The sequence below is a fragment of the Gossypium arboreum genome, chromosome 8 (assembly GCF_025698485.1).
Source record: "Gossypium arboreum isolate Shixiya-1 chromosome 8, ASM2569848v2, whole genome shotgun sequence".
NCBI lineage: Eukaryota > Viridiplantae > Streptophyta > Magnoliopsida > Malvales > Malvaceae > Gossypium > Gossypium arboreum.
Window position 1 is genome coordinate 127239470 of NC_069077.1, and position 14795 is coordinate 127254264.

Below are 14795 nucleotides of genomic sequence, written 5' to 3' on the forward strand. Positions count from 1 at the left end.
CGATAAAGTTGTCATGATTTTAACGGAATTAGAATCGAATAAGAGAAAATTTTTTAATTGGGAAATTAATTTATGATGTTTATTTTGGAAAAAAGAAAAACATGTTTTGAGTTGGATTGAATTATAAAATACTGGGTTAAAAGTTCAGGAAGTACTTATAATTGGACCCAATACAAGAGAGGCCCGAATCCCCATCATAATACATATAAGGGGAAATACACCCTATTCAGCCATCTCTCTCCTAGTTCAACTAAGAAGTTGTTTTACTATTGAACAAACTTCTACTAATTCAACAAGGGTTTCACTTCTTCTCCCTATAAATAGGTGGCATCGATAAGGCTAAAAACACAATAAGTTTTATAAAACTTTGTGATATTGTTATTTTAAGCAAAAATAGTGAATTTATTTCCCAAGTAAATTCTACTTTTCAGAATAAAAATTCTACCGGTTTCTATTAAAAAAAGAATTTTACCTTCTCACTGAAAGTAAAAGTAAATAATCTCTAGTTCTATGTTTGATTCAAGTTCGTTCGAGCCCACAATCGAAGCAGTTCGTGGTATGAGAATAGTGATTAAGGTTGTTCAGTTGAAAGTTGGGATCGATAATAATTCGTCTAGCCAAAAACATAAGTGCGATTTTGAAAAAAGTTTATTGTTATAAATATCACAAATTGGCACGGCTTTCAAATTTTAATTTTTCGATGTGCAAGAAAACCATTTTCGAACCGATTTTTTTCCAACACTGTGGCTGGGGGCTTTGTTACAAACATCATTGAACCTGCCTTTGAGGCTTATGTAGAGCAAAGAGAGAATGAGGATGAGCTTGGTATGTGAAGTCATGGCTAATGAAGAAGTATGTAAACAAAACTTAAGTACTATATGAACTTAAGTTTTCCCTAGGTTAAAGATTGGTTGAGAGTAATTGAGAGATTGAAGAGCTTGATAGATCACAAATTTGTTCAAGTTAGGAATGTGTATTTGTGCATTGCATCTGTAAACAATCAAGAGAGCCTCTTAAGTTGCAAATCTAAGCTTTTGAGAGGGAAGCTTAGTGGGAGAGTGATCTAGTCTTTGTAACAACGGTGAGAATACTAAATTTGTTATACTATAAGAAAGACAGTGGATCATTGCTCTAGGTAAGGCCCCACAGGCGTAAACTGAAGTCGAACTACATAACAATCTCAGTGTTCTTTATTTTTTATACACTTTTGGTTTTGTGGTTGAAACTGTAGTCACATTTCCAAGCACTATTTTAGCCATAGTTTTTATTTTGCAAAGGAAGTACCCTCTCATTTCTACAACCTAAATCACCCTTAAACCATAACCTAAGTCTTTAACAAATATCAATGAAAATGAAAAAAATAAAATAAAACAACAACCAGACCTCCTAGCCACACCACCATCTTCATCAACCTGCCTATAGCCTCACCACCTAAACCAAACATAACCTCAAATACCACAAACATCCACTTATCTCCAAGCAACAACCAAAAAAAAATAACAAATGAAAACTAAAAAAAAAAAGAAAAAAGAAAACTAGTCATCTCCAATCGCCATGGATTCAGTAGTTTCCATGATGTTTCAAGACGATCTCGACAGTGAATAAAGCAATATCGACGCGGAGAACAACATATCTCAGACTTGAGGAGATTTAATGATTAGATTTGCATATTAGAGGGTTTAATGTATGAAAATGGGTTTTGAAATTCGAAGATCTTAAATAGCTTTTCATGCCATTTGATTAGAGAAAAGGAGGGACGAAGTGTTAGAATCTCGTTTGGTGGTCTTAGTTGGACGGAAAGGTGCTGGAATTGGTGGAGTTAGTGACAGTAATTTAGGGCTAAAGATGGACAGAAAGTGTAAAAGAAAGAAACAAAAAAAACAATAAATGATAAAGAAAATAAAAAAAAGGAATAAGTGATTGTAAAAGAAAGAAAAAAATGATAAAGAAAAAAAATAAAGAAACAAGTGGTAGGATCTATAATAAAAAACTTAAAAATATATATACATGGCATCCACGTAGGCATTTAACGGTTAAAGTCTTGCCACATGTGATTTTCATCTTACTCTTAACAGTGGTTAACGTCAAGTGACCAAATTGTTATCAATCGAGACTGTTAGTGACCAAATCACAACAATTAGAACATCAATGACCAAAACAAAAACTTATACACACACGTGAGACTATTTTGATATTTTAAATTTTATTAATGGATTATCAAAAGAGTTCTTGGTGACAATGTTAAATTTTAGAATATTTTGATATTTTAAATTTTAATCATATTTTGTATGATTTCTCAACTTAGATTATCTTTTGTTTAAATCCCATAATTTATTAATATTATTAGGATATAATTCAGTTATAGGTACATCATGTTTTGTAATAATTAATTCTAATTATAAGCATTCCAATATATATACTATTGTATTTGTAACTTTCAATAAAAGAAAGATAGTTAACATTATCTCAAATTACAACCCACAATCTCACATTTTAGATTAAAATTAGTTGTTAGATTCATAATATTTTGATCATCTCATAATCTTACATTCTAAATAGTGTCAATGGTGTAACACCCCTAACCCGTATCCATCGTCGGAACAGGGATTCAGAGCATTATCGAAACTTTTAAAACATTTTTAGATAATCCATGTAAAATTACTATTCATTAACCGAGATTTGTTCATAACATCCCTTTAATGGACCCTCGAGGTCCAATACAAGCATTAGAATCAAGTCAGGACTTAATCAGGACCTCTAAGAATTTTTTTCGCAAAACTACAAAATTTTTCCAAGGTGCAGTGCTCACACGCCCGTGCGGTCCAAGGGACAGGCCCGTGTGGTCTAAGGGACACGCTGACCCTGGGACACGCCCGTGCTACAGGCCATGTTCGACCTTGTGTAACCCTTTGACTTGTGCACACGGCCATGCCACATGCCTGTGTGCTAGGCCGTGTGGTTAATTAATTCAATTCAAAATTAGGTGCAGGTTTCACACGGCCAATACACACGCCCATGTTCTAGACGGTGTAGCACACACGGCTAAGACACACTCCCGTGTCTCTGCTTGTGTGCTCAATTCTGAGCATTCTGTTTCTTCAAATTTAAGGTGCAGGGGACACACGGCCTAACTACACGCCCATGTATTCAGCCGTGTGTCTGCTTGTGTGGACAAAATAAAGTCGTTTCTAGCTTCATTTCTCACCCAAAATCACATCCATGACCTGCACTTGAAACACACATCCAATACCAACCATTCCAAGCATTCAAATTAAAAAAATTCTATCATTCAACATGGCATACCATTACATACATACATGTTCATAATCTTGCTTTAGTTTATTCCATATGTTAGACAAAGTTTGATCAACTACTTAACACAGATGTAGCTATCATATTATGACATTACACATTTATCAAAACAAACTATTACTAGCCATTCCAATGGCTAGGTTACAAGCATCATTTACATTTACATGCCAATATGGCCAATATAACCTATACATGCCATTACAACCATAATTAATTTACCATAATATACCGACATAGGCCGATGGATAGTGTGAGTGATCTCCGCCGAGCTTCTAATCCAACGAGCTTCTGATTTACTCTAAAATAGGGAAATAAAACTAATTAAGTATAAAATGCTTAGTAAGTTCGTGTAACATAGTACTTAACTTACCATTCATTCTATTTTGAGGTAACTATGTAAGGTATAATCAATCAATTTGACCTCAAGCGCTACACACATTCTCATTGCCCTTGTTAGTCATATATTCCATAATAACATCAAATCATATATGGGATCAACAACAATCAAGTTTCTGAGCGGATATGCTTTCCACAACATGTATTCATTCAACATGCATAATTCATTTCTTTACTTCAAGTATAATTTCATAATAGTTCTTTTCGAGTTTAGATCATTTCATATCAGAACTTTACTCATATTACTCAAAATATCAAGGTCACGATTAGCACACTTAAGATGTACAAGTCTATAATCAAGAATGAACATATATTCATCAAATAAAGTCTATGTACAAATATTATCATCTCGTTTTTTCATATATCATTTGTCATGTATCATCGTTTACTTGTATTTCAGACGAATACACATAATAACTCATTTTATCATTCATAACTTCTCATGTCTAGAATTGTCACCTATTGAATTTATTCAGAATATCAATAGATACGTAGGTAGTACACTCGAGGTGTACAAATCAGATCCATCAATTCATGTCCAATGGTACCCATAAGGTACTATATAGAGAGTACACTCTCGAACCACACATGTATACAACAGGATTACCAGTCCAGGCTAAATCTTTTTTATGACACATGTTCTAAAGAGCATGATCTAGATTACCCATCCGGGTTAAATTTGTAATACCCCTTACCCATATCCCACGCTGGGATGGGGTACGAGGCGTTACTGGACTTAAACACGTGCATACAAACAATTTCAGGTCATCTAATTTTGCTCAAATTTAAAACTTTCAAACATCCTCTTAACACCCCTAATATGAACCTACAAGGCCCAAAAACACACTTTGGAAACAGTTCAGGAAATAACCGAACACTTTGAAAACTTTGAATAATTTCAATGCAAACAAGGGCACACGCCCGTGTGGGAGGACGACACACCCATGTGTCCTCTTAACATGGCCATGTTGAAGGCCCGTGTAGCTCACACGGCCTGAACATATCGAGACACGCCCATGTCCCTTGCCCGTGCGAATTTATTTCTCAATTTGAACCTACAGGGGTTTTCACATGGCTTGACACACGCTCGTGTCCCCTACACGGCCAAGACACGCCCGTGTACAAAAACCTTAACATTTTGTTTCTAAAGTAATCAACCATTTAGGGCCACACGGCCAAGGCACGCGCCTGTGTGCTAGGTCGTGTCCTCTACACGGTTGAGACACACAGCCGTGTCTCCTCCAGTGTGGTTACTACTGGGCATTTTGTTTTTCCAAATTTAGGTGCAAGGGACACACGGCCTGACTACACGCCCATAGGGCAAACCCTGTGTCACACACGGTCTAGACATACACCCGTGTGTCTACCCATGTGGACAAAAATAAGGCTATTTACCAAGCCTTTTTGTCACCCTTACTTACACCCACCTATAAAAACATCAAACAATACCAATACCACATAAACAAATGACCATATCAGCCAATTCCTAGGCATCCATACATCATTTCCAAGCTATTTCCTATCACATACAACATCTCTTACTTATCAACACAAACCATGCAACAAACACATTCATGAGAATTTTCATCAAATGCATTTCATAATAATCAGTATTAACCAACATCAATAACCTATACAAAATGAATATCACATCCATATGAGCCAACACTTGTGGCTAAACCAACATGACACTAAACAAAAAAAAACACTAAGTCCCTATACATGCCACGCTCAAAACATTTAAACTAACTATACCAAAAACTTTAGGTGATAGTGTGATCAATGCCTCCGATGTCCCTTGATTCCCGAACTAGCTTGGTGGCACTATAATAAAAATGGAAAAGAGAGGAAGTAAGCATAAAGCTTAGTAAGTTACAAGTAAATAATTAACATTGCTTTACTAAGCAACATCATACTCATAACATATCATACAGTTGCACAAGATTCTCGAATGACTATAGACATAACTTACTCATTTTCATCCCTACTATTCATATACATAACCCGAGCTCATTCTTATGAGTTTTGTGTAGGTACCTGTACCACTTACAAAATAATCATAACTTTTCTCAATCATGATATAATCTTTAAATTACCCGTTGAACCAGTTGGAAAAATAAATGGATACCCAATAAGCCTCATACAAGAGGGTAAGATGCCGATGTCATATCCCAGACATGGTCTTACACTGGCTCTCATATATTGGTGCCAATGCCATGTTCCAAACATGGTCTTACACTAGCCCACATGTCGAGGCTAATGCCATGTCCCAGACATTGTCTTACACTAGCTCTCATATAAATGTCGATGCCATATTCCAAACATGGTCTTACACTGGCTCACATATCGCGGCCGATGCCATGTCCCAGACATGGTCCACTAGCTCTCAAAACCCTAGTATCACGGCATGGATATCCGATCTATTCCTACGGTTCAACCGGGAGTTTTACCACATCAAATCTCGTCATGCATATTTGTAACAAAATCGAACATTTCATGCAATATCAAGTATTTAATGCATAATAACAATATGTTTGTGATACTTACATGCAACTTACCTCGGTATACAAAATATGGGCGACTAGTTGAATTAGTCTACTAGTTTGGTCTTCCTCTGGTCTAGGTCTGGATTTTGTATTTCTTAATCTATAATGATAAAATTCACTAATTTAATCATCACATTAATCTAGACATTTCATAATTCTTATTTTGGTAAAATGATCGTTTTGCCTTTAGACTTCCACAAAATTATGATTTTGCCCTTAGGCTCGTAAAACGATTTTTATTGAATTTCCACATTAACCAAGCCTATCCGAAACTACTTTAAGCCTATAACATCTCAAAACTTCAATTATTTCACACATTTACTACTCATTTTGTAACATTTACAAAATGGTCCCTTTTTGGTGTTTTCATGAAAACCCCTTTTACTAAAGTTGTTTATTTAACAACCATGATTCATTTTCTTCTATAAAAATTCAGCAACCAACTTGAGTACTCTCATATAAAAACCCTAGACTCTCAACTATTTTTCAAATTAGTCCCCCATTAGTTAGCTTAAGCTACAAGGGCCCAAAAAATACAAAAATCATCAAGAAAGACCATCAAAATCACTTACTTGCAAGAGTCTAAAGTTGCTGAAAATTTCAAGTTCCCATGGCCTTTTTTCTTAGAGAAAATCGGTGGAGAAGAAAGAAAGAATGAAAAAGATGAAAGCTTCTCCTTATTTTATTATATTTCACCTAGCTTTGACCCTACAAATTCTTTGTCTCCATGTTCAGCCGCTAACAAATTTGTGGTATATTTATTCAATAAAGACCTCTAATTTAATGTTCCATAGCTATTTGACACCTTTAGCTAGCAGAACAAAATGTTTGCACTTTATGGGATTTAGTCCTTTTTCAAAATTAAGCATGCAATCACTGAAATTAATTCACCAAAAAACAAACACTTATATAAACATGTTATAACACATAAAATAATATTAAAATAATTTCTTCGACCTCAGATTTTTGGTTCCTAAACTACTGTTCCGACTAGGCCCAAAATCGGGCTGTTACAAAATCCAATCCATAACATATGCTCAAGAGGACTCATATCAGGATTACCCGCCCGGGCTAAATCCTTTTAGAAATGAGGTCAAAGGATTACTCGTCCTATTTAAATCCCGTTAGCAACAAATGCAGGACCTTATTCATTTCGAAAAATCACATATCCATTGATTTTCCATTTTATTCAACCGGGATTTAAACATTTTTTTCTCAAGCATTATCGGGCATGTGATTATTTCATACATCCATGACATTCATATGATTCAAATAAACACATTCCACATTCATTTCAAGCATATAAGTAACATTCTCATTGTTTATCCTTTATCATCTATTGGGCATTATCATTTAATTCAAACATTTTTATTTATCGGGCTTAATCGGATAGGTAATTATTTTCACATATTTATGAAATTCATACAATTTACATAAACACTATAAATGTAAGCATGTAAATAAATACAATTTAGTTACATGAACTTACCTTGACAAAGGTTCGTGTACAAACATCTACTAATATGACATTTTCCTCGTTCTAACTCCAAATTTGGTCTATTTGGATCTATACGAGTAAATTTAACATCAAATTCACACATCTCATATACATTTGGACTTAATTTACATCCTAGTCAAAATTACAATTTTGCCTCTAACTTTTCCATAAATTCTCATTTCGTCCCTAGGCTCGAAAAATGAAATTCATGAAATTTAACCCTCTTTCCAAGCCTAGCTAAAATTTATATTCTACACTTATAGCACATACATTTCAAAAATTTTAGAATTGTCCATGGGTTTTTACCACTTTTTCATTTTAGTCCCTAAATCAAGTTTTCATCAAAAATTACTTTGTAAAAGCTGTTTATGTATCAACAATCTTTCATTTTCTACCATAAATTTCTAATTTTCTGTGACAGCCCTAAATTGACCCTAGTCGGAAAGTGGTTTCGGGACCGCTAAACCGAATCACCGAAGTATTTGAATATAATATTTATTGTCTAAAATATGTGGATATGAATGTGTGAAAGTTTTAAGCTTCGATTTAGTCGATTGCATGTGAATTTAGTTAATAGGACTTAGGTGTGACACTTTTGAAATGTGATAGGTTAATCTATAAGGATCTAATAGTGCATGATGTCAAAAAAAGTGTACTTGCATGTCAAATTAGCCAAATCTTGGATAGTGGCCGGCCATGGTATGGGCTATTAATGGTAATATGTATTTTTCTATTAACATTTTTTAGTTACAAAATAAAATAATGAATTAAGAATAATAAAATATGAGGTGAGTGGGAGGAGAAACCAAAGTTGTTTCATCCTTGCTCCTCCATTGCCGTGACTTGAGGGAGGAAGAAGAAAAGAATTCTCTTGCTTCATGTTCGGTTGGTTGATGATTAGGAAGAGGTAAGTTTGATGTTATTCCATGAAATTCATGCATATTTTTAGTTGTTAGTTTGAATTCTACCTAGCCCATGGTTTAAATCTTTGCTATTTGATGGAGATGATACTCGGCCATGGATGTTGTCTTTCTTGGTTGGTGTTTGATGTTGTGTTGATGAGGTATGAAGATGATAGAGTTTGAGTGCTTAACAAAAAGGATTGGATGTGAGTGTGTGTGAGAATTTGAAAAGGATGGGTCTTAGCAACTTCATGAAGTGTTCGGACATGGTGCTAAAATGTTGTATTGTGTTTAAACTTAGAATTTTTAGTTATATGGTTAGTATAGGTATGGATAACCGAATATGAAAGCATGAATAGATGAAGAGTTTTGTAATTATAAAAAAAATGGGTTAATTGATATGTGGTAAATGTTAAGTGTTAAATGAAATGGAAATGATATCATATTGGAATATGTATACTCGACCACATGAATGAATACATAGATTGGTGTTGCATGTATTCGGCTATAGATAAGCATATTGATGATTCTATCTTGACTTAGATAATCGGCTAAAGGAGAATATTAGCTAATATGTTGAATTTGATTCATGATTTCATATATATGACTCTAATGTCTAATATATATATGGGCTAAGTACCTTGAATTTCTCTTGATGTTCAAGATGATTAAATCAATTTATTTGTTAAATTAAGCTTAAGAGCAAAGGGGAACTAAATCCGATAAAGGAAAGGAAAAAGTAATTGAATAGCCGTTGAAGTCGTTCGACAACATCCGAGGTAAGTCTTCGAGTAATGGAACTTAGTTTATGATTTGTTTAAGTCATGACACATAAGCATAACAAATAAACGGTGATATAATGATTCTACTTGAGTTATATATTGAGGTAATTAGTTTATACTTATGACGGGCAGCCGAATGTGTATAGAGATCATGTTATGAAGTAAATCAAAATCATGCTCTTTGTATGTAGCTATTGAGCCGAAAGTGGTAATGGTTGATAAGTGTCTTGTGTTTGAGTTCTAGTAATGAAAATGAAATATAGATGTGTTATGATTTATTAATATATGTGCATGATTATTCGAATGATAACCGGACTAAGATCCGAAGGCATTTGTGCTAGTGATTATATCCGGGCTAAGTCCCGAAGGCATTTGTGCTAGTGACTATATCCGGGCTAAGTTCCGAAGGCATTTGTGCTAGTGACTATATCCGGGCTAAGTCCCGAAGGCATTTGTGCTAGTGACTATGTCCGGGCTAAGTCCCGAAGGCATTCGTGCGAGTTGCTATATCCGGCTAAATTCCGAAGGTACTTGGGTTTGGAAATGAGCGATCTTGCTGTAATAATTTCAATTAATACGCTCATAAAATCCAAACGATAAGGTATGTTTCGTATATGCATCGAAAAAGTTGATTCCTTTTTAATAGTATTCGCTCAATTGATTAACGATCTTCCGGCCTTTAGATAGGTTTGATTCCCTGTGTATGAATATAATGGTTGAAGCGTGAAGTAAGTATGATTTTGAGAATATGCATATATGCAATTATTCATTTGGTCATATGAACGCTATACTTTAGTCGTAAATAATTTCATTACTCAAAACTTACTAAGCATTAAATGCTTATTCTGTTTCTTTAATTCTCTGTTTTATAGACTTTGTTCGTCAGCTATCGGACTCGGGATTGTCAAAGTCGAAGTCGTCCACACTATCTAAGCCCTTTTGGTACTCTTTTAGTTGAACTTCGATAGTGGCATGTATAGGACTGACCTTTGTTGTTCATTAAGTACCTTTTGGTAATGTATACATTCGGATAGCCATGCGAAAATGGCTTATATATTTTGAGCATAGCATTATAATCATTTTGTATATATGGTTATTGAGTGGTATGGAAATTCTTGGTAATGACTAGCCATTGGAATGGTTAATCATGATCATATTTGGTGCTATGTATGTCAAGTGGCTAGTTGAATCATGGAAACTATGAAATAGGTGAGATTTACCTTAAAGTAGATGCTGACAGCAGCAGTGATGTGAGTTTGAAAAATCACTAAAAATATTAGAAATGTAATTAAATAATGAATAAATTATTTAATCGAATCTTGATGAGTCTATTTTCATATGAAAGAAACGAAACGACCATATGAGCCGTATTTTATGAGATGTTTAAGTTTTCGTGAAATAGGGCTAGAGCGATTTCTGGATCCCCTGTTCTGACTTTGGAAATTCACCATAAATTAACCAGAGATAATTAGAAGTCATGCTTTATATGTACAGATTCCTTTTTGAGTCTAGTTTCATTAGAAACAAACGGCATAAGTATTTAAGCCTTGTACAGGGAGATATCTAAGTCGTAATTCATGAAGGTCAGAGTAGTCGAACCCTGAAACAGGGGAGACTTTAAATAATAAACTGTACTAATTGGCCTGACCAAAAATTCTAGAAAAAAAATTGTAGATGGATATATGAGTCTAGTTTCAGGAAAAATTTACGGAATCAATTTTTGAGTTTTGGAACTCGAGATATGATTTTTAAAGTGACTGTGATGTAGTTAGCCAGCTTGTCTGGAAATTTTAAAATGAACTGTGTAAGTAAATGAATTAAGTCCGTTAACACCTCGTGTTCGACTCCGGCAACGGTCTCGAGTACGGGGCGTTACATTTTCAGCATATACACTCATGACTCATTTTCCATACTTTGATAACTTATCAAATTGATCGCCCAAATAGATAGATTAGACTATCCCGATTTCAAAAATATAAAAATTACTAAAAACGGGGCTTGATTACTTACCCAAATAAGCTTGATAAGTCTTCTTCCTCTCTCCTAGGGTTTCCATGGAAATATTTGGGGAAGATGATATGAAATTGTTTCCTTTTTCATTTAATTAAATTGCCATTTAATAACTTTTCATCTTTCCAATTTAGTCCTTAGCCTTTTTTTTATTTTTCCAAGGATGAGTCATATCAAAATATCTACATACTTTCTTTAATGGTCTAATTACCATATAAGGACCTTAAGTTTTGAATCCCATAGCTATTTGATCCTTTTAGCTTCTAGAATCAAACTTTTTCATTTTATACGATTTGGTTCTTCCCGTAATTAAACACATAATCGGTAAAAAATTTCTTATCAAAACTTTCATGTAACATTTCTAATATAATACGGATCATATAATAAAATAAAAATAAATTTTATTTTCGACTGGAATTTGTGGTCCCGAAATCACTGTTCCGGTTTCACCGAAATTGGATTGTTACAAAAAGGGGTGTTGATAAATAGAGTTTTGGACATTTTTTAGTTGATCTGTGCACAAATAGAGGATTGGGTAGTCAAACCCTCTAATTGTAGTATTTGGTGAATGGAATGAGATAGGTGGAATGACATATTTCACCATATTTGCTCCAAAATTACTTCCTTTGTCATATGCTCTCAAACCAAATGAGATATGTATCTATTTCTTAAATATTTATGTACTCTTAATTTATTTTCAATTCACTTGTATAAAATGATTTCTTATGCAACTTTATATTAATTGAAATATGCTACTTGACAAATTTATTCAGAGTGTGATATAATTATCACTAATTTACATACTAAGAACATGGCAAAATTATCACTAAAAATATAGGTTACAGTTATATTGATACATTATTAATATTTATCAATTTCCACAAGGTTAATATTTGTAAATAAAGAACTTAAGAAATATGTTTATTTAAATTTTCAAAAATATTAACTAATTAATTTTCATAATGGATGTTTTAAATCATTGGTAATAGTATTTTATTTCAATAATTTCACCCAATAAACACTAAAGTATTATAAACAAATAAATACTTAACAATAAAATATCTCATGCCCTTATTTCTCATTTTACACATATCACTTTCGGTTATCGACTTTTAGTTAAGTTTTAATAAACAGTCTTAAATAAACAATTAATAGAATTAGTTAGTTAAACCGGTCACTCAATCAAGAATCAATTATCACCAATTATTAAATAGTGCAGATGTGTTAGAATATAAATATCAATACAACTCATTTATTGGATTTTTTTAGATAGGGCAAATTTTGAAATTTCATATTAATTTACTCTTTATTTTTACTATTTAAATGCTTTTAATCTCTTTTTCCCCAAAAGAAATGTCTAATTAAAAACAAAAAAATAATAATAGTAAAACTTTAAATTTGAGATTAAATAATAATGATTATATTCACCCTTTACTCATTAATATATTAATTATAATTATGATTTATGATGCAATCATTTTTCTTGAATTATTATTTATGATATATATTTATTATTAATTATTATTTTGTTTTGAGCCGAAAAACATTAGCAACTAAACTTGGCAAGAAAGAAATTTTATAACAAAGATAATTTAGTAATAAAATGAGTTTTTAGGTAATCTTACATTTCGTTAACTAAATACTAAAATTTTACATTTCAACTAAATAAACATATAACGAAACATACTTGACATTGCATCTTGTGATATTACATCCTCATAATCATATTAGTAAATGTAGTCTTATATTCTTTGAACCAAACACACCCTTAGCACATTTCTGTTTTTGTCATCTAATTCCAAAAATTTTCAATTTAGTCACAATGGTATCGATATTTGATATTTTAGTTTCTCTTCCGTTAAATAATTAATGAAATGCTGGCAGTACTTTTTATATTGATATAATAACACACTTTGCCCTCTAGTTTTTATAGATTATACCAACTTGATCTTAATTATAAAATAAATTTTTAATAAATTTAGCCCTCAACTTCACACATTTTATCAATTTAGTCTTAATTTTAAAAAATAAAAATTGTTTAAAAATCATTTTTTAGAAAAAGTACATACACGTTTATACATATCTATAAAATCTAAAACCATTACCTTTGGGGTTGTCTAAACTGCATTATCTTCTTCCTTCACTGTCAATTTACACTTAAGAGTTTTGAAACGTTAGATTAAACAAAAAGCAAGAAAACCATTACCTTACCACCAATAAATGGCGTCCTGTATTTCCTTCACTTTTAAACCCTTTTCGCTTCCCTTGTTTTCCCATAAAAATCCGCTCCCTACCAAAACCCCACAAACAACGGGTGGTCCTTCAAGAAATGATTGTCCTTAGCAGTTGGGAATTAAAATTTTTATGCATTTTTATCTATTTTAAAATATTTTTAGAATGATGAGTAATTTAATAGAATATACAAAGTAAAGACTAAATTTATTGAATTGTATATAATTAAGACAAAACTGATAAAAATTGTAAATATTAGAAAATTAAACTTTTTATTATGTTAATAAAAATATCATGTCAATATTTTATTAATAATTTATCGGTAGATAAATGAAAAAAATAAAATTAGATGATGAAAATAAAAATAAGATTAATATGGGCATAATTTACAATAAAAAATCATGTAACATGCTTTAAGAAAAGCTATGCCCCAAGTACTGAAATATCATTGAATCAAAATAATAATTCATTGACCATTGCTGCATGTGATGCGAATAAAATCAACTTCGTGTCGTTTTTTTTTTTGGTTATGGCTTATGAGATCACAGATTTCACGACCAATGAATCAGATTTCTTACTTATATGATATGAACTATGCCCCACAAAAGTAGGCAACTGGTTCTTCAACATGAACAGAAGGGAGGGTTGCTTGCTGTAAATTTTGCTCAACAAATAGGTTGCAATGATGACCCATCTTTAAAATAATGATAATCCAAGTTTTAACTCTAAGTTACACAATGCTCACGGAATTATTTGGAAATTTTTATTCAAGTCATTAAGTTTTTTTTCTTTTGAAAAGTCCAGTTAACAAGTTACAAGTGATGATTCGACAATCGGTACGGTGAATTAATATTTATCGAAGAGTAAAAGAACATATCTTATATCTAGGTTGATTTGATAGTTAGTACCAAAAATTTGAGAAGAAAGATGTTTAAATTTTGGTTCGTAGATTCGTGACGTTCAGAGTTGTTTCATAAAAAAAAAACTAAACTGTAAAACAGATGAGAAAAGAAAGCTTTCGATTGGTGCAAAAGGTGCAAATAAAAAATGTCATACAACAGTAATTTTATTAACTCAATGACTTGTATGAAAATTTTTAAATAATTCAATAATTATT